Source organism: Globicephala melas, chromosome 10 (genome assembly GCF_963455315.2).
Source record: "Globicephala melas chromosome 10, mGloMel1.2, whole genome shotgun sequence".
Classification (NCBI taxonomy): domain Eukaryota; kingdom Metazoa; phylum Chordata; class Mammalia; order Artiodactyla; family Delphinidae; genus Globicephala; species Globicephala melas.
The window spans coordinates 58,115,149-58,134,543 of NC_083323.1; the positions used below are offsets into that span (position 1 = coordinate 58,115,149).

At 38.0% G+C, this 19,395-nt stretch overlaps 1 protein-coding gene and 1 pseudogene across 8 annotated transcripts in view; one reads left to right on the forward strand and one right to left on the reverse strand.

Annotated features, from left to right (window-relative positions):
• The window catches only part of RBMS2 (RNA binding motif single stranded interacting protein 2), a 104,265-nt gene that overhangs the window by 51,485 nt on the left and 33,385 nt on the right, over positions 1–19,395 (reverse strand). The gene's annotated exons all lie outside the window — the stretch shown is intronic.
• Positions 248–12,746, forward strand: LOC115858749 (RNA-binding protein 7 pseudogene; annotated as a pseudogene).

Here is a 19,395-nt window from a genome sequence, read left to right on the forward strand (position 1 = left end):
CAAGTCCACACATCTATTATCTATTTAAAAACAAAAGAAAAAGTTTCAAGGTCCAACATACTAATTTTTTAAAACTAGGATAGAATGTTAAAACACTTGAGTCCATACAGCCTGACTCCTGGACCCATGCTCTCATAGTTCCTAACATACTCTGAATCTCAAAAAAGACAGTGATCTGAACAGAACTAGTCCTTGGCAAAGTGTTAACCTAGTTTATCAAACTCATGGTCTTAAACTACAATTGGGAATGGGGCAGAAGTCGGAGGTAAGGGGTGGAGGTGAGGACTGATTGCCAAAGTAGGAACTGAATACCAAAAGCCAACTATAAACAAAGTGATAAGGTCTCCAAAAGAGGAAGAGAAAGTTCTATAAGTTCTATCTAATTCCTGGATAGTAATGTGGAAGGTTATGTAAGAATTTTTGCAAGGTCCAGTACCCATAGCCACATAAAGATATACTATTTATATAATAGCTACAGTATACTTAATCCATAAATAATATAGAAAAGAGGGAATCCCTGTTCTTTTAGGCTGATATATTAAAACAAAACAGCGATTTTTCTTTCTCCTTATTACAAAAAGTTTTGACAGAACTTACAGAGCAGAATCTCAGGTTCCTACTTACCTCTGGTATCCTTTGGAGGTGAAATTGGAAGAAAATTTAGAATGAGAATAAGAGACTTATAGCTTAGAGGCAACCCTCTACTACCCCTTCACTTCTTTCCCTTTCTCTAGTCTCCATCCTCTCTCTTGCTCTTTTCCATTCTTCCTCCATTTTTTCCCTTCTTCTCTATCTTTGCTTAGGCTTACTCCTGACAGTTGCATTCAGTGATATCCTTAAGTAATAATTAGCCTGGCTGTGGTATTAAAGTTGCTCATATCTTAACCGATTAAAAAAAAAAAAAAAGACAGTCCTGGTTCAGAGGATGAGAAGCAAAGTTTAATAAGAATAACTTTTTTTACTATTAATTATGGAAAACATACAAAGGCAAAAGAAGAGTATGATGAATCCCTACACATTTATCACTTAGCTTTAACAATTATTCATGGACAAACTTGCTTCGTTTGTAACTCCACCTATTTCCTTACCTCCCATATTATTTCAAAGCAAATACATAATTTCATTACAAAATATTTCAGCATGTAGCTCTGAAAAATCTCTTTAAAAAAATATAAACCCAAACAACGCTATATCATCTAAAAATTAATAATTCCTTAATTTTATAAAATAGAGTTAAAATTTCCAATTGTCTTATATATGTCAGAATTGTTTTGTTTTGTTTTACAGTTTATTTGAATTTTTTTTTTTTTTTTTGGCCACACTGTGCGGCTTGTGGGATCTTAGTTCCCTGACCAGGGATTGAACCCAGGCCCTTGGCAGTGAAAGCATGGAGTGCTAACCACTGGACCTCCAGGGAATTCGCCAGTTTATTTGTTTGAAATAGGATCCAAGTAAGGTCCATATACTGTCACTGGTTGCTGACACATCTTTTAATCGACAAGTTCCCTATCCATTCCTATTTCTTGCAGTTTTCTTTAAGAACTTTTAAAATTTATTTATTTAGGCTGTGCTGGATCTTCCTTGCACTGCACAGGCTCTCTAGTTACAGCACACGGGCTCTAGAGCTCATGGGCTCAGTAGTTGAGGCGAGCGGGCTTAGTTGTGGTATGTGGGATCTCAGTTCCCCGACCAGGGATTGAACCCAGGCCCCCTGCATTGGGAGTGCGGAGTTTTAACCACTGGACCACAAGGGTAGTCCCCTATTTCTTGCAATTTATTGTGAAGGAAATTCTTATGTTTGTACCAGCATAAAAATTAACCCATTCAAAAACCATTTAATTAGAGTTACCATATGATCCAGCAATCCCACTGCTGGGCATATATCCAGAGAAAACTAATTCAAAACGATATTGGCAGGGGGCTTCCCTGGTGGCACACTGGTTAAGAATCTGTCTGCCAATGCAGGGGACACGGGTTCGAGCCCTGGTCCAGGAAGATCCCACATGCCGCAGAGCAACTAAGCCCGTGCGCCACAACTACTGAGCCCACGTGCCACAACTACTGAAGCCCACGCTCCTAGAGTCTGTGCTCCACAACAAAAGAAGCCACCACAATGAGAAGCCCACGCACCACAATGAAGAGTAGCCCCCACTCACTGCAACTAGAGAAAGCCCGCGCGCAGCAATGAAGACCCAACACAGCCAAAAATAAATAAATAAATATTTTAAACAATGGTTTAGATGGCAAATTTTATTTAAAAAAAAGATATAGGGGACTTCTCTGGCAGTCCAGTGGTTAAGACTCCACGCTCCCAATGCAGGGGGCACAGGTTTGATCACTTGTTGGGGAATTAAGATTCTGCATGCCATGCAGCGTGGCCAAAAAAAAAAAAAGATATATGCACCCCAATGTTCACAGCAGAACTATTTACAGTAGCCAAGACACGGAAGCAACCTAAATGTCCATCAACACATGAATGGATAAAGAAGATTCAGTATATAAATGTATAATGGAATATTATTCAGCCATAAAACAGAATGAAACAATGCCATTTGCAACCATCTGGATGGACCTGGAGATTGTCACACTAAGTGAAGTAAGCCAGACAGAGAAAGACAAATATCATATGATATCACTGATAAGTGGAATCTAAAAAAATGATACAAATGAACTTATTTACAAAACAGAAATGGACTCAGAGACATAGAAAACAAACTTATGGTTATCAAAGGGGAAAGGGGGTGGGGGAGGGATAAATTAGGAGTCTGTGATTAACAGATACATGCTACTATACATAAAATAAATCACACTACTATATATAAAATAAAACAATAAGGACTTACTGTATAGCACAGGGAACTATATTCAGTATCATGTAATAACCTATAATGGTAAAGAATCTGAAAAAGAATACATATATATGTATAACTGAATCACTGTGCTGTACCCCTGAAACTAACACAACATTACTAGTCAACTATATGTCAATAAAAAGTTGTTTGTTTTTGAAAAAAAATTTATTAAGTAGGTACTATTTGGAGAATAGAAAAAAGAATCTATAACTGAACAATTACTTATTGTATCTAATATGTAGCATGTGGAGATGCTATGAAGAAATGCAAAATGAGAGAAAAGGTTGGCCTTCAAAAGGCACAAGATGGAATGCAAAAACAGAACAATGACATAAAAACATAAAATCAAAACAAAACTTCCTAGTAACAACATAGCTTCTCTAGTGACTATTGATGTTAATCTCAATAGTCAACTGACCTTTTATTTTATTATCTTTTTCTCAGGCGAAGGGAAGGGAAAATAACAAATGTTGGCTATTTACCACATTCCAGGCCCCATAGGATTTTGTTATCTAATATAATCATTACAAAGAAGATAATGAGGGCTTCCCTGGTGGCACAGTGGTTAAGAATCCACCTGCCAATGCAGGGGACACGGGTTCAAGCCCTGGTCCAGGAAGATCCCACATGCCGCGGAGCAACTGAGCCCATGTGCCACAACTACTGAGCCTGCACTCTAGAGCTGGCAAGTCACAACTACTGAGCTCACGCGCCTAGAGCCCGTGCTCCACAACAAGAGCAGCCACTGCAATGAGAAGCCCGCGCACCACAACAAAGAGTAGCCCCCACTTGCCACAACTAGAGAAAGCCTGCACACAGCAACGAAGACCCAATGCAGCCAAAAATTTAAAAATTAAAATAAATAAATAAAAGAGACAGTAGAAGAGAAATTTAGAAAGTAGGAAGGTGGAGGTTTGTTTAAAAAAAATGATAATGAGATAATGGGATAGGTATAATTTCCATTTTCTTTTCTTTTCTCTTTTTTTTTTGTCCACACTGCACGGCTTGTGGGATCTTAGTTCCCTGACCAGGGATCAAACTCAGGCCAATGGCAGTGAAAGTGCCACTGAGCCCTAACCACTGGACTGACCACCAGGGAATTCCCTCCGTTTTCATTTTTACTGATATGGAAATTAAGGTACAGAGGAGTTCTTTCTTTCCCAAGTTTACATAATTAATAAGTAGTAGAATCTTATTTTTGACTGAGGATCATCTGGTTCCCAAGTCCGCATCCTTTCCATTGCTGTTTGTCTAAACACAGGAACAGCAATGGCTTTCACGAACTATAAGCAAGGTCAACAATTAGCTCCAATTATTTTTTTAAGAGATCAATTTCTAAAATGTGTTCAAATCAACAGTCTAAAATGACACCAGAAAACAGGTAAAGAGGGACTTCCCTGGTCGTCCAGTGGTTAAGACTCTGCGCTTCCACTGCAGGGGGCGTGAGTTCCATCCCTGGTCAGGGAACTAAGATCCCACAGGACACTCAGTGTGGTCAAAAAGAAAAAAAACAAAAAAACAGATAAAGAAACTTAGCTTATCATTTTACCTCAATAATCAAAATATCTACTAGATTTAAGTACTGTTCTGATATGTGAAAATGGAACTAAACTGAGGAATCTGATCATCATCTTCCCTGGAGAAAACACTTACTGCCCACTCCACTGCTCCCTTCAGTGTAGAGGGACAGACATCAGCATATCGCTCCTGCTGTGCAGGCAGCTCTAGAAGCAGCAGCACAGCTGTGTCCTCTTTCGCTCTGGGGGTTCAACTGCCTGAAGGGAGCACACACTCAGCTTTGCTACCTTACACACTGGTGAGGTTTCACAGGGGTTGCCCCACAGGGGAAGTCTGTAGTTTCTCTTTGGTTTGGTTTTGATCACTGCTTGCACCTAGATGGAGAAATCTGTCTAATTCTGGCAGTAGTAGGAAATCCAGTGGCCCAGAGATACAAGCTACCTTCTTGAATATTAGTGTTATCAGTAATAAAGTTGTTGTTTTTATTTCCATTTGTCAATTTTCTTCTTATTTCTCAACTGGAGTGGAGGAAGAAGGATGCTTCACTTTGAAACCCGCAAACCCCAGCAGTCTTTAAGGGCTAGGCAAGTATTTCCTCTGGTAGTTGAAATGGAGGCCAGGGTAAAATGTTAGTGTGCCTGGCCCTACCAGTTTACAAATCCTATAATTGTAAAATAATGATTTAGTAATAATTCAATTTGGGACAACAAAGAAAATCATTTTCATTTATAATGTAAGACCTTTATTTCACAAATGAGGAAAAATCAGATTCAGTTTTGATATAAGCACTCAGTTATTCACTATTCATTTAGCAATTGAGTAGGCAATGAATCAGTGTTTACTAAATGTTTTTTCAAAAGTATATTTCTTGACTATAGAGCCCATTAACTAGCAGAAAGGGGTTAAAACACAAGGGCTCAAAAATGAAAGACTATAGTTTAATTCTAGTGTTGCCATGTACTAGTCTGTGACTTTGGGTAAGTTGCTTAACCTTACCTGCAAAATGCAGACAGTAACAGCACCTATGTAATAGGATTAGTGTGGGGATTGAAATAAATACATATAAAGCTCTTATAGTGCCTGAAATATAAAAGGAGCTCACATCCATTCATTCAATAAATACTTAATGCCCGATTTAGAGTACCAGGCACTATGTCTGACAGCAAGGACACAATGCCAAGCTAAAGATGGTCTAAGACAAAGACTAGAGATGGTCATGGTTCTAACAGAATTCAGTGTTTAGTAGAGATATAGCCATTAATCAAATAATCACAAAGTAATTGTATAATTACCCAGTGTGATAAATGGGCTAGGAAAAAAAAAGAACAGAAGGCTGTGATCTACTTTAGTTAGTATAGTCAGAAAGGTGACATTTAAGTGAGACTTCAAGGAGAAGCAGAGACTAGCCACTCAGAGAATGAAATAAAGGATCATTCCAGAAAGAGAAAAGGGCAAAAGACACAAAGTGAGATTTTCAACTGAATCTGAAAGAAACAGAAGGCCAGTGAAGCTGGAGTGTAATGAAGGATGGAAGGGTAGGCAGAGACTTCCAGGCTGTGTTAAAGTACTTGGCTTTCATTCAACACAATAGACAGTCAGTGAATGATTTTATGCAAGAGAGAAGTTATAAGATCTGATCTATGTTTTGAAAATATTACTCTGGCTACTATGGGAAGAATAAATAAGAGTGAGGCAGGGGGTGAAATGGCAAGCTCAATTAGGAGGCCACTGTAATAGTCCAAACAAGAGACAATATAGTCTATAATTGGAGAGATGGCTGTAAAGGTGGAGAGAAATGGAAAGATCTGAGGTGTAGTTTATAGGTAGAATCAAAGGACTTGCTTATAAATTAGATGCAGGAAAGTATAGTGTCTAGCTTGAGTAACTGGCTGGATGATGGTATCATTCACTAATGCTGTAGAGATGGAGGGGAGAGCCAATTTGAGGACTGCAAAGCAATCATTACATTTTGAATATGTTAATTTTAATAACCTGTGAGATTTCTAGGAAAAAAATATCAATTCAGCAGTTGGATACACAGAGGAGAAGTCTGGTCTAGCAATTATCTGTAAATCTGTTAGCATAGTAATAAGTGAAATCTAGGAATAAAGTATATTTAGAAAGAAGGCAAGAAAGCCTGAAGAAATATAAACACTCAGAATTTGAGTGGAGTAACTGACAAGGAGGTCAAAAGAGGAGGGCAAAAGGGCAAGACCCAAGAAGGTTGTTACCAGAGACAACAAAAGACAAGAGTTTCAAGAAATGGGGAATAGTCAACTCCAGCAATGCCACTAAGAGGTTATGTAAGATAAAAACTAAAAAACAAACAAACAAAACACTAGTTGGATTGGGCAACTTAAAAGTACTATGGACTAGAGCAAGCAGAAGAAAGAATCAGTGAGCCTGAAGAGAGATCATTTGAATTTATCCAGCCAGAAGGAAAACAAAAAAACAAGCAAACAAACAAAAACCAGAATGAAAGGGAATGAAGAAAGCCTATGGGACTTACGGGGCATAATAACAGAAACAAGCTACGAACTACTGGAGCTGCAGAAGGAGAGAGAGAGAAAGGGGTAGAAAGCTTATTCAAAGAAATAACGGCTGAAAACTTCCCAAATGTGGGGAGAGATGTGGACATCCAAGTTCATTACGCTAATAGCTCACTCCAAAGTTTCAATCCAAAATGACCTTCTCCAAGATGCATTATAGTAAAATCATCTAAAATCAAAGACAAATTAAAAGTCAGTTTGAAAAAAAAAAATGTCTCTCATACAACAGAGCCTCCATAAGGCTATAAGCAGATTTCTCAGCAGAAATCCTGCAGGCCAGGAGAGAATGGGATGATATATTCAAAATGCTGAAAGAAAAAAAATGCAAAACAAGAATACTTTACCCAGCAAAGTTGTCCTTCAGAAGTGAAGGTAAGATAAAGACTTTCCCTAACAAAATCTGAGAGAGTTCACCACCACTTGACCTGCCTTAACAAGAAATGCTGAAGAGTTCTTCAATCTGAAAAGAAAGGATGTTAACTAGTAACACAAAAACATATGAAAATATACAACATACTGGTAAAGGTAAACATACAGTCAGATTCAGAATACTCTAGTACTGTAATGTGGTGGTGTTAACCACTTAACTCTAGTATAAAGGTTAAAGGACAAAAGTATTAAAATAGCTATAGCTACAATAATTTGTTAATGGACACACAATATAAAAAGATGTAAATTGTGACATGAAAAACATAAAATGGGGGTGGGGGTAAAAGGGTAGATTTTGTATGCAATCAAAGTTAAGTTGTTATCAGCTTAAAATAGACTGTTACATCTATAAGATGTTTCAAGTAAGCCTGAGGGTAACCACAAAACAAAAACCTATAACAGATACACATAAGATAAAGAGAAGGGAATCAAAGTATACCACTATCAGAAATCATCAATTCATAAAGCAAGACAGTAAGAGAGGAAGAAAGGAAGAAAGGAACTACAAGACAGCCAGAAAACAATGAACAAGATGGCAATAATAAGTCCTTACCTACTTATAATTACTTTAAATGTAAATGGATTAAATTCTCCAATCAAAAGGCAGAGAGTGGCTGAATGGATAAAAAACAAGGTCTAACGTTTATGCTGTTTGCAGAAGACTCATTTACTACAAGGACACACATAAGAACAAAGTGAAGGGTTGGAAAAAGATATTCCACACAAATGGAAACCAAAAGAAAGCAAGGATAACTATACTTATATCAGAAAAAAGAACTTTAAGTCAAAAACTGTAACAAGAGACGAAGAAAGTCATTATATAATGATAAGAAAGGGTCAATTCATCAAGGGGATGTTAACAGTTGTAAATGTGTATATACCCAACATCAGAGCACCTAAAATATTGAGCAAATATTAACAGATCTGATGGGAGAAACAGACAATACAGTAATAGCAGAGGATTTCGATACTCCACTTTCAATAATGAATGGATCACCCAGACAGAAAATCAATACAGAAACAATGGACTCGAACTATACTTTACATCAAATGGACCTAACAGACATATACAGAACCTTCCACCTAAAAACAACATAACAGGGCTTCCCTCGTGGTGCAGTGATTGAGAGTCCACCTGCCAATGCAGGGGACACGGGTTCGTGCCCTGGTCTGGGAAGATCCCACATGCCGCGGAGCGGCTGGGCCTGTGAGTCATGGCCGCTGAGCCTGTGCGTCCAGAGCGTGTGCTCCGCAACGGGAGAGGCCTGTGTATCGCAAAAAATAATAATAAAAAAAAAAATTAAAAAATAATAAAAAAAATAAAAACAACATAACACACCTTCTTCTCAAGTGCACCTGGAACATTCTCCAGGATAGAGCACATTAGGTCACAAAACAAGTCTCAGTAAATTTAAAAATACTGTAATCATACCAAGTATCTTTTCTGACCAAAATGATATAAACTAGAAATCAATAACAGAAGGAAAACTGGAAAATTCACAAATATGTGGAAATTAAACAACACATTCCTGAACAACCAATGGGTCAAAGATAAAATCAAAAAATATCTTGAAACAAACAAAAATGGACACACAACATACCAAAACTTATGGCATGCAGCAAAAATAGAGCACAGAGGGAAGTCTAGAGTGATAACTGCCTACATTAAGAAGAAGAAAAAGAAAAAGATCTCAAATAAACAACCTCAAGGAACTGGACAAAGGATAAATTAAGCCCAAAGTTAGCAGAAAGAAGGAGATAACAAAGATCAGAGCAGAAATAAATGAAATCCGGAATAGATAAACAATGGAAAACTGTTAGTTTTTTTTTTAAAGATTAAATTGACAAACCTTTAGCTAGATTTACCAAGAAAAAAAGAGAGAGGACTCAAAGAAATAAAACTAAAAATGAAAGAGGAGACATTGCAACTGATACCACAGAAACACAAAGGATCATACGACACTGCTATGGACAATCATATGCCACCAAATTGGACAACCTAGAAGAAATGAATAAATTCCTAGAAACATACAATCTACCAAGTCTTAATAATAAAAATACAGAAAATCTGAACAGACTAATAAGTAAGGAGACTGATAATCTCCAGGACTAGATGGCTTCACATGTGAATTCTATCAAACATTTAAAGAAGAATTAACACCAATTCTTCTCAAACTCTTCCAAAAAATTGGAGGGAACACTTCCAAACTCATTTAACAAGACCAGCATTACCCTGATACCAAAGCCAGATGATGACATTAAAATAAAACAAGAGATCAACATCCATGATGAACATAAGTGCGAAAATTCTCAAAAAAATACTAGCAAAACAAATTCAACAGCACATTAAAAGCATCATACACCATGATCAAGTGAGACTTATCCCTGAGATGCAAGGATGGTTCAATATACACAAATCAATAAATGTGATATAGCACATTAACAGAACAACAAAAATCATGATAATCCCAATAGATGCAGAAAAGGCAACTGACAAAATTCAACATCGTTTCATGATAAAAACACTCAATAAATTGGGTACAGAAGGAACATACCTCAACATAATAAAGGCCATATATGACACGCCCACAGCTTATATCATATTCAACAGTGAAAGTCTGAAAGCTTTTCCTTTAAGATCAAGAACAAGAAAAGGGTGAACATTCTGACCACTCCTATTCAACATAATACTAGAAGTCCTAGCCAGAGCAATTAGGCAAGAAAAAGAAATAACGGCATCCAAATCGGAAAGGAAGAAGTAAAATTGTCTGTTTGCTGATGACATGATTTTGTATACAGAAAATTCTAAAGACTCCATCAAAAAAGTGTGAGGCCTAATAAACAAGTTCCATAAAGTTTCAGGATACACGGACTTCCCTGGTGGCACAGTGGTTAAGAATCTGCCTGCCAGTGCAGGGGACACGGGTTCAAGCCCTGGTCCAGGAAGATCGCACATGCCGCAGAGCAACTAAGCCCGTGTGCCACAACTACTGAGCCTGTGCTCTAGAGCCCATGAGCCACAACTACTGAAGCCCATGCACCTAGAGCCCGTGCTCTGCAACAAGAGGAGCCACTGCAATGAGAAGCCTGTGCACCTCAATGAAGAGTAGCCCCTGCTCGCCACACTAGAGAAAGCACATGTGCAGCAACAAATACCCAATGCAGCCAAAAATAAAACTTTAAAAAAAGTTTCAGGATACAAAATCGAACATACAGGGCTTCCCTGGTGGCGCAGTGGTTGAGAGTCCACCTGCCGGTGCGGGGGACACAGGTTCACGCCCCGGTCTGGGAAGATCCCACATGCCGCGGAGCGGCTAGGCCCGTGAGCCATGGCCACTGAGCTTACGCGTACGGAGCCTGTGCTCCGCAACAGGTGAGGCCACAACAGTGAGAGGCCCGCGTACCACACACACACACAAAAATCGAACATACAAAAATCAGTTCCATTTCTATACACCAACAATGAAATCAGTTTTATTTCTATACACAAACTATCTGAAAGAGAAATAAAGAAAATCCATTTACAATAGCATCAAAAATAAAATAGGAATAAAGTAAACAAGGAGGTGATAGATCTGTACATTGAAAACTACAAAATACTGCTGAAAGAAATGGAAGGAGACACAAGTAAATGAAAAACAATGTTGTGGGTTTTTTTTTTTTTTTTTTTTTTTTGTTGTGGGTTTTTTACAGAAATAAAAAGTTCCATCCTAAAACTCATTTGGAATCTCAATGTACCCTGAATAGCCAAATCTTGAACAAGAAGAACAAAGCTGGAAGTCTCAAACTTTCTCATTTCAAAAATTATTACAAAGCTATAGTAATCAAAACAGTGTGGTACTGGCATAAAGACAGACATACTAACCAATGGGACACAGTAGAGAGCCAGAAATAAACCCTTGCACATATGGTCAAATGATTTGACAAGGGTGCCAAGACCACTCAATGAGAAAAGAACAGCCTTTCCAACAAATAGTATTGGAAAAACTGGATATCTACCTGCAAAAGAATGAAATTGGACCCTTACCTTACACTGTAAGGGTAAAAAATTATCCTTATACAAAAATTAACTCAAAATGGATCAAAGACCTAAACATCTTGGAAGAAAACATAGGGGAAAAACTTCATGAGATTGGATTTGGCAATTTCTTGGATATGACACCAAAAGCACAGGTAACAAAAGAAAAAAACGGATAAATTGGACTATATCCATATTTAAAACTTCCATGCTTCAAAGGACACAATCAACAGAGTAAAAAGGCAGCCTACAGAATGTAAGAAAATATTTGCGAGCCAAAGCAAATCACACTCTCTTTGTGGGCAACCTTGAAACAAAGTCACAGAGGAGCTCCTTTTTGAGCTTTTTCACCAGGCTGGGCCAGTAATAAAAGTGAAAATTCCAAAAGATAAGGATGGTAAAGCAAAGCAGTTTGCGTTTGTGAATTTCGAACATAAAGTATCTGCTCCTTATGCCATGAATCTACTTTACGGAATCAAGCTTTTTGGAAGGCCCATCAAAATTCAGATTAGATTAGGAAGTAACCATGCCTCACAGGAGGTCAGTTTGTCATATCCCCAGCATCATGTTGGAAATTCAAGCCCTACTTCCACATCTCCTAGTAGGTAGGAAAGGAGCTAAAATGACTCGATCAGCACAGATAATTCAAAGATCTTTCTCTTCTTCAGAAAATTTTCAGAGACAAGCAGTGATGAACAGTGTTTTGAGACAGATGTCACATGGAGGGAAATTTGGTTCTCCATATCTGGATCAGTCAGGATTTTCCCCATCAGTTCGGTCATATAATCATACTTTTAAAAAAAAATTTTTATTTATTTTTGTCTGCATTGGGTCTTCATTGCTATGCACGGGCTTTCTCTAGTTGTGGCGAGTGGGGGCTACTCTTCCTTGTGGTGCACGTGCTTCTCATTGCAGTGGCTCCTCTTGTTGCACAGCATAGGCTCTAGGCGCACGGGATTTAGTAGTTGTGGCACGAGGGCTCAGTAGTTGTGGCAGACGGGCTTAGTTGCTCTGTGGCATGTGGGATCTTCCCAGACCAGGGATTGAACCCGTGTCCCCTGTATTGGCAGGTGTATTCTTAACCACTGCACCACCAGGGAAGTCCCCCACATAATCATACTTTTAACCAGTCTTCAAGCTCCCAGTGGCGCCAAGATACACATTATCACAGAGAAAAGTCAGAATTCTCATTCCTACATAGCAGATAGACATTATAGCCGTAAACAGTGTTACACCACTGATCATGGGTCTGACCATCATTACAGAGAAAACAGAGATGATTTCTTCTATGAAGATAGGAATCACGATGGCTGGAGCCATGACTATGATAACAGAAGAGACAGTGGTAGAGAAGGAAAATGGTGCTCATCTCGACACTAACAAGTGATAAAAGGATGTTTTCATAAGGTCATTCTAGGCCCTTTTTGTTAATTTGTCTGGGACTGTTTTCTTAAAAAACTGTATAGAACAGCTTTATAAGTCGCCACATTTCTTTATAAAAATTTTAAAACCTAACAGCAGTCCAATACAGAAACGAGAAGAACTGTGGTTCTAGTTTTATTACATTAATAACCTTTCACCTCAGGGTTTTAAGAGGAGGCAAGGGTTTTATGCAAACGAAGGTGCCACAATTCCTAATCACTTTAGATAGTTGAGGAAGGGATGTATTATATGGATTAGCTGTATTATGGAGCAAATATTTTAATTATCTGTTATCTTTTTGTACTGCAAGAAGTTTCTTGTTAGTGAATCAGATTTTTGGTGTAATAGAAAACATTCAAGTTGATAGTCTGAAATGACTCAGTATTTTGTTAATAAATGAGAAAATGTAACTTCAGTGATTCATTTTACTAACATTTCAGAAAGCTGTTTGGTAAAGCTTCAGGATAAATCATATTATTTAACTTCTTAGAGAACTTAAGTGTAAGTTCTGTGACATAATCTTGAACTTTACCATAATTGAACATACAAGTATATATCTACATGTGCTATTTCATTATAAAATTTTAGAATTTGTTCATTAAATCATGTTTGATGTATGACTGAAGCCACTCAGTAAGTTAAATATCTCTAAATGTATTTTTTTACAGTAAAAATACAGTGTTAATGTAAATCCCCTTATTCTGGAAGAATAAAAATGTAAATGCATGGTCAGATAAAATGGTAAAATGGTTTACTAAAAGTATACTTTTTTGGGGAAAAAATGGTTCACAAAACCTTTAAATGCTGCCTCTATAACTCAAACTTCTAAAATTTTAACATGTTCAAAGTACCCAAGACAAGTGCACAAGGACACATTTTATTGTTGAAATTGTATAGGTTGCTTTTTGTTTTTATTTGAACATTTGAGAATTTAGTCTTAAACACTTTGATTTAAAAACTTTAAAACCTTGTTTAACAAAACTTTTATGTATCAAGATACTGTTTCCAGGACTTCCCTGGTGGCATGGTGATTAAGAATCCACCTGCCAATGCAGGGGACACAGGTTTGAGCCCTGGTCCGGGAAGATCCCACATGTCGCCGAGCAACTAAGCCCGTCTGCCACAACTAATGAGCCTGTGCTCTACAGCCCGTGAGCCACAACTACTAAGCCCGTGTGCCACAACTACTGAAGCCCACACGCCTAGAGCACATGCTCCACAACAAGAGAAGCCACTACAATGAGAAGCCTGCGCACTGCAACGAAGAGTAGACCCACTCACCACAACTAGAGAAAGCCCGCGTGCAACAACAAAGACCCAACACAGCCAAAACTAAAAATAATTAGTTAATTTTAAAAAACAGACGCTGTTTACTTTTCATTGTAGAACTTGTTTATAAAAATTCATTCCTAGGGACTTCCCTGGTGGCCCAGTAGTTAAGAATCTGCCTGCCAATGCAGTGGACACGGGTTCAAGCTCTGGTCCAGGAAGATCTCACATGCCACAGAGCAACTAAGCCAGTGCACCACAACAACTGAGCCTGCACTCTAGAGCCCGCGAGCCACAGCTACTGAGCTCACGTGCCACAACTACTGAAGCCTGCGTGCCTAGAGCCTGTGCTCTGCAATAAGACAAGCCACCTCAATGAGAAGCCTGCACGCCGCAACCAAGAATAGCCCCCGCTCGCCACAACTAGAGAATGCCGGCGCGCAGCAACGAAGACCCAAAGCAGCCAAAAATAAATAAATAAATAAATTTTAAAAAGATTAAAAAAAAATTCATTCCTTGAAAAAAAAAGAAAATACTTGCAAATCGTATACCTGATAAAGAGTTAATAGCCAAAATATATAAAGAACTCTACAACTCAGTAACAAAAAAACAAACAATCCCATTTTAAAAAATGGGCAAAGGACTTAAATTTTTTCCAAAGAAAATATACAAATGGCCAATAAGCACATGAAAAGATGCTCAACATCACTAATCATTAGACAAATGCAAATCAAAACCATAATGAAATACCCTGTCATACCCATTAGGATGGCTACCATCAAAAAAAAAAACAGAAAATAAGTGTTGGCAAGGATTTGGAGAAATCAGAACTTGTGCACTGTTGGTGGGAATGTAAAATGGTACAGCCGCTGAGGAAAACAATGTGGTAATTCCTCAAAAAATTAAAAATAGAATTACCATATGATCCAGCAATTCCACTTCTGGGAATATACCCAAAAGAATTGAAAGCAGAGTCTGAAGAGATATTTATACACCCATGTTCATAGCAACATTATTCACAACAGCCAAAAGATGGAAGCAACTCAAGTATCTCTCACAGATGAATGGATAAACAAAATGTGGTATATACATTCAATGCGGGAATTCCCTGGCAGTCCAGTGGTTAAGACTCGGGCTTTCACTGCCGTGGACCCCGGTTCAATCCCTGGTTGGGGAACTAAGATCCCATAAGACATGTGGTGTGGCCAAAAAAAAAAGAAGTAAATACATTCAATGTAATATTATTCAGCCTTAAAAAGCAAGGAAATTCTGGGGCTTCCCTGGTGGCGCAGTGGTTAAGAATCTGCCTGCCAATGTAGGGGACACGGGTTCGAGCCCTGGTCCGGGAAGATCCCACATGCCGCGGAGCAACTAAGCCTGTGTGCCACAACAACTGAGCCTGCGCTCTAGAGCCTGCAAGCCACAACTACTGAGCCCATGTGCCACAACTACTGAAGCCCACGAGCCTAGAGCCCGCGCTCCGCAACAAGAGAAGCCATCACAATGAGAAGCCCCGGCATTGCAAGAAAGAGTAGCCTCCGCTCACCACAACTAGAGAAAGCCCATGCACAGCAACGAAGATCCAATGCAGCCAAAAATAAATAAATAAAATAATAATTAAAGGAAAAAAAAGCAAGGAAATTCTGACATATGTTACAACATGGATGAACCTTGAGGACATTATGCTAAGTGATATAAGCCAATCACAAAAAGACAAATACTGTATGATTACACTTATATGAGGTACTTAGAGAATTAATAAAAACAGAACATAGAATAGTGTTTGCCAAAAGCTGCAGGGAGGGGAGAATGGGAAGTTGTTTAATGGTGTAGATTTTCAGTTTCACAAGATGAAAAGAGTTCTACTAGAGATTGGTTGCACAATGTAAACGTACTTAACACTATTATACTGTATACTTAAAAATGGAGGGCTTCCCTGGTGGCGCAGTGGTTGGGAGTCTGCCTGCCGATGCAGGGGACACGGGTTCGATCCCTGGTCCTGGAAGATCTCACATGACGTGGAGCAACTAAGCCCGTGCGCCACAACTACAGAGCCTGCGCTCTAGAGCCGGGAGCCACAACTACTGAGCCTGCATGCCGCAACTACTGAAGCCCATGTGCCTAGAGCCCATGCTCTGCAACAAGAGAAGCCATCGCAATGAGAAGCCCGCGCACCGCAACGAAGGCCCAAAGCAGCCAAAAATAAATAAATTTATTTTTTAAAAAAACCCCAAATACTAAGTAAAAGAGAGTAAGATGTAATGACGTAGAGATTCTATAGGTAGGAACTACTTTTCAAGAAGGTGGATTATAAAAGGGATCAGGAAAATGGGACAGTAACTGGCAGGAGACATGGGATCCAGCAGGGTTTCTATTTTCCATTAGATATGGGTGATATTTAAAGCTACGAGACTAGATAAAATTATGAAGGAAGAAGTGTAGATAGAAAAGAAACAAGGACTGAGTCCTGGGGATCTCCAAGGTTTAGAGATCAGGAAAATTGGGAGGAACCAGCAAAGGAGCCTGAAGAGGAAAGGCCACAGATACTAGAGGAACAGGAGGGTATGGTGGTCTGCAAACCAAATGAAGAAAGTGTTCCAAGGAATTGTGTGATCAAACGTGTCAAGTGTTGACAATAGATTAATAGATTAAAAGTAAGATGAGGGCTACGAACTGACCACTGAAGAACGTGAAAGTCACTGCAGACCTTCATAAGAGCAGTTTTGGTGGAGTGGTGGGAGTAAAAGCCTAACTGGATTAGGTTTAGGAGAAAATGAGAGGTATGACACTATCAACAAGTAGAGAGGATGTGAGTCTACAGTAAATTTTACACTGTTGATGGAAACAAATGTGGTATAGTTAGAAAGCAATTTAGCATTATCTCTTTTTTAATTAATTAATTTTTTTGGCCATGCTGTGCAGCATGCAGGATCTCAGTTCCCAACCAGGGATCCAACCCGTGCCCCCTAAAGTGGAAGTGCAGAGTCCTAACCACCAGTCCGCCAGGGAATTCCATAGCATTATCTCTTAAAAGTGAACATTCACATACCTATACTGCACAATACCACTCCTAGGTATAAACCCAAAAGAAATTCTTACACAAATGTACCACATAAATGATAATATTCTGAGCATCAATGTTAGGAATAGCAAAAACAAACCTGGATTAATCCAAAAGCTCATTGGCAGGAGAATGGATAAATTATGGTATATTCACAAAATGAAATATTATACAACATGAAAAAATGAATAAAACAGCTATATACAACATGAATTAATCATGAAGATGTAATACTGAATGGAAACAAACAGAAGACTGTTTGTCTAATTGCAATAAGACAATATAGTAGTGGTTGAGAGCATAGACTAGGAGCCAAACTATGTGGGTTCAAATCCCAGCTGGGCCGTTCACTAGCAACGTGATTATTAAACTCTCTGTAGTTCATTTTTTCTCATCTGTGAAACAGGGAAAATAATAATGAAATTGTCATAAGGATTAAATGATATATATAATTATACATAAAGTACTTAGAACAATGTAAACAAGCAAATTAAACATGACTTTAAACTGTTTTAAAAAAGCAATAGAATAATAAATATAAAATTTAAAAGAGTGGTTACCTCTAGAAGGGAGGGAGGGAGGGGATGGGATGGGGAGAAACTCCTGAATATATGCAATTTACAAGCAATGATTCTAGTTCTTGAGTTGGAAGATGGGTTTACAGGTGTTCCTCTTATTATTATGCTTTAGAGTTACATGTAACCTTTTGTATTATCAAATAATATATTAAAGATAATAAAAGAAAAAGTAATGGAAGGAAATAAATTGGAGACAGCAAGTATATAACTCTTGAATAAACAACACTTTCAGATAGTTTATATAAAGGGAAAAAGAGAAATTGGGCAGCAGGTGGAGGAAGAAATGGCATCAAGAAAAAGGGTTTTTTTTGATAAAACAGTCTATTTACATACTGATATATGATTATAAATATTAACAAATATTACCAATCCTCAAAAATAACCCAATAAAGTATATCAGTACTTTAAGATGAAGAACTCAAGGTCAGAGAGCCTAAGAAACTTGGAACTAGGTCACACATCTAATAAGTGACAAAAGCCATATTTAAATTCAGATCTAACTCCAAATTTCACAACTTTATTTTATTTTAAAATTTTTATTAGAGTCTAGTTTACTTACAATGTTGTGTTAGGTTCAGGTGTACAGCAAAGTGAATCAGTTATACATATACATATATCCACTCTTTTTTAGATTCTTTTCCCATACAGGTCATTACACAGTATCGAGTAGAGTTCCCTGTGCTATACAGTAGGTCCTTATTAGTAATCTATTTTATATATAGTGGTGTGTATATGTCAATCCCAATCTTCCAATTTATCCCTCCCTCCCACCCCCTTCGAAATTTCACAATTTGTATAGAACAAAATGCTGCTTTTCTTTTCTTAATCTAATGCCTAACATTAGTTTAATTACATTTATTAGGATATATATTTTAAGTATCTACTAGATAGGCTTAAGATGCTATATCAGGTGTTTCAGAGGATAACAAACTGAACAACACTGTCTTTACCTTTACAGAGTTTACACTACAGCAATGAAGATAAGACAATCACCTAAATGATTCCAATACAATGCAAAATTATATAAATACCACATATGAAGTACAAAATATTATGGAGGCTAAGAAAAAAAGTCCCCTTTGGGGTTAGGAGGTAGAGGGATTAGGAGAAGCTTTATAGAAGAGGTAACATTTCAGCTGAACTTCTAAAGCGTAGTTAGGGTTTTGAAAGAGTTTTGACTGTGAGCTCTTGAATGGCCACCATCATGCCTTAGCCCCAGGTCCTAGCATTCTGGAGCTATTTAACGAATGTGGGCAGAGTGAACAAATGAACAGAAAGGCCATTCCAAAAGGAAGCAACAACAACAACAAAAGGATCAGAGGCTGAATACTACATGAGGCACAATGACAAAAGAATCAGAGAGTAGGAGGGATATGAATATGAACATATATATTTGGAAAGTAAGTATCAAGTTACTCATCATGATTCTTTTTACATTTTGGCTCCCATATCTCCCATCTTTAAGGAAATTTTCTCAACACTACCACCATCCTCTTTCAGGCTTTATCTCATTTCTCTGCTCCCTATCTTTTTAAAATAACAACTTTATGAGATATAATTTATATACCATGTAATTAACCCATTTAAAGTATAATTTCAATGGTATTTGGATCACAGAGTTGTGCAACTATCACCATAGTCAATTTTAGAACGTTTTCATGACCCCAGAAAGAAACCCAATACCCATTACCAGTCACTC